Below are 2,653 nucleotides of genomic sequence, written 5' to 3'. Positions count from 1 at the left end.
CATATTGAACCCACCCCGATAATTTCCCCTCATGGAAGATTTGAGGTACCAGGTGCACGCGCAACCACTCCCTTGACCCAGCCACCAACCAAAGAAGCTCACCCAAGCAAGACATAAACCACTGCCGCCTTTTTGAGAGAGCCAAATATAGAGGCCCACACCTTTGTCCCATGCCTTCCAATGAGCATAATACCGAGCACCACCACTACAAATAAGTCTAAATTTATCCATGATATTTCCAAATCACCTCAACTTCAGCAGCCATGCCCTGCCGAACAGATCATCAGAGAGGGCTCCCAAGGAACAAGCTCCCAAACTGTTGTGGGGAAAAATTCCTATGCAGGATGATCCTATCCACCTAAGGTTTGACAGTGCCTTAGCAACAAACAAGGACAGCTATTCTGGTTTCTTCCTTTATGAAATGTGAAAGAAGAGAGATAAATAGACTCACCGGTGTCTTCCGTTTGTCCCTCGATCTGATCTCTCTTCTCTTTGGGAGTTCACAGCTACTTGTCTTCTTGCTCACCCAGCTTCAACGGGTTCATATGAGATCACAAGAGAACAGCTACTTGCCTTCTCGCTAGCCCAGCTCCAACAGGTTCCTGCAAGATCACAAGAGAACAGCTACTTGCGACAAGAGAAGAACACTACACAAAGATAGATATTCACATTCATAACTGATTCAGGATTAGAAATGAACCAAATACACTAATGCAATCATACATCAAAGACACATCAGTATATAGGAGAAACCAAGATAACTTTATTAATGAATAACAAGGTTTAGGAGGAGATACAACCACAAGAGGTCCAATCCAGCACCTCCTTCCCAACAAATGAAATTCCTATCTTCACCTCACTTCAAAGCATTAAGCACCCAATGACTCCAACCTCAAACCAACAGCAATTCTTTGCAATAACAAAATTCCAGCCTCTAGATCCCATGGAGAAGAGATCTATATATAGATGTTTAGAGTGAAGATGAGTCAGCTTGTGACCTGACTAGTGTCCTCTTTCTCTGTCAGTTCTTACTTCCACTTGGAGGTTAAGAGCCTCTTACTCATCACTTAGTCGAACTCATCAAGGCAAGTGTCATGGAGGAATCTTCTGGAAGCTTCCACAGTCTTTGACACCTTTCACAAGAACCCTGACATTTGTCACTTTCCGCTCAGCGCACCCTGGTAGTGCTTCTACCTACGTTGCAATGCAACTGGCCAGTGTAACCTCTGCATTTCAACGCAGGCAGCTAGTGGAGCTTCTGAATTGATCCTGAATTGACCTGTTTTTGAGCAGTTTCTGGTGGAGAACTTCTGTGAATTGTTGTGGTTTTCTGGCCTTGTTCCTCTAGGGGTAGGAACAACATGTTTAGGGACTTTGTATCCCTTGGATTATGGACATTTCATGCTGATTGTTGTAAGGCACAAAAATGTCTATAACACAAACCCCCTAGAGAAACACATTAGAGGAAATAAAAAAAAAGGATGGGTGGGACAAGCACAAGCATGGCTTGCAAGCACACATGAGAAAACAAGCATGACCTCTAGACAAGAAACTAACAACATTCCCGCCAAACACCAAATTCGCTCCCCTAGATACACACCGCACGGGCCAACATTGCAATCGAAACCCACTCAACCCGAACCAAAAAATAAAACCCTTTCTATCAATGATCCTACCACAGGTTCACCTATGGTAACCTTGTTACGACTTCTCCTTCCTCTAAATGATAAGGTTGAATGAACTTCTCATGATGTCAATAGCAAAGAACCACCATCTTCAATCCGATATGAACACTTCACTGGATCATTCAATTGGTAGGAGCGATAGGTGGTGTGTACAAAGGGTAGGGACGTAGTCAAGATGAGTTGATGACACACGCTTACCAGGAATTCCTTGTTGAAGACCAATAATTGTAATGGTCTATCCCCACCATGATGCAATTTTGAGAAGATTTCCTGATCCTCTCGAACCATGTAGAAAAACTCGTTGGCTACCTCAATGTAGTGTGCATTCATGTAGAACATCTAAGGGCATCACATACATGTTATTGCCTCAAAATTCCATGGCCTAAATGGCCATAGTCCCTCTAAGAAGATGGCCACAAAACAGAACCTCCATGTAGCTAGTTAGCAGGTTGAGGTATCATTTGTTATTGGAATTAACCAGAAAATCACTCCACTAACTAAGAATAGACATCCACCACAACCCATAGAATCAAGAAAGAGCTCTCAATCTGTCAATCCTTACTATTTCTGTACCTAATAAGTTTCCTCGTGTTGGGTCAAATTAAGCCACGGGATCCACTCGTGGTGGTGCCCTTCCATCAATTCCTTTAAGTTTTAGCCTTGCAACCGTACTCCCCCCAGAACCCAAACACTCTTATTTATCATAAGGTGCTGGTGGAGTCATTGGAGCAACATCTGTTGATCCTTGGTGTTGGCCAAATGAATCAATCTTGCGGACAAGACTGATCTCCCTAGTATCATAAGATAATCTAGCAACAAATAGACAAACAAATCTATCTTTCTCTAAACATATGCAATTTAAAAATAAAGACTATAGAGGTGTTAAGATCCTACCTTAGATCCAATGCTTGTTCATTGTAGTTATCCCTCAATTGTCCGAAAGAGTTATCTTTAAAGACGTGCAATCA

General features: G+C 42.5%; 1 pseudogene; it reads right to left on the bottom strand.

Moving 5' to 3' along the window:
- Positions 1-1,672: 1,672 nt before the first annotated feature.
- On the bottom strand, positions 1,673-2,363 carry LOC149157464 (18S ribosomal RNA; annotated as a pseudogene; the record flags this gene model as incomplete).
- Positions 2,364-2,653: the final 290 nt, after the last annotated feature.

The sequence above is a fragment of the Pinus tabuliformis genome, chromosome 5_2 (assembly GCF_031772625.1).
Source record: "Pinus tabuliformis cultivar Carrire ecotype Pingquan chromosome 5_2, CPIR1, whole genome shotgun sequence".
Lineage (NCBI taxonomy): Eukaryota > Viridiplantae > Streptophyta > Pinopsida > Pinales > Pinaceae > Pinus > Pinus tabuliformis.
This window is presented reverse-complemented; position numbering and strand designations above follow the sequence as displayed.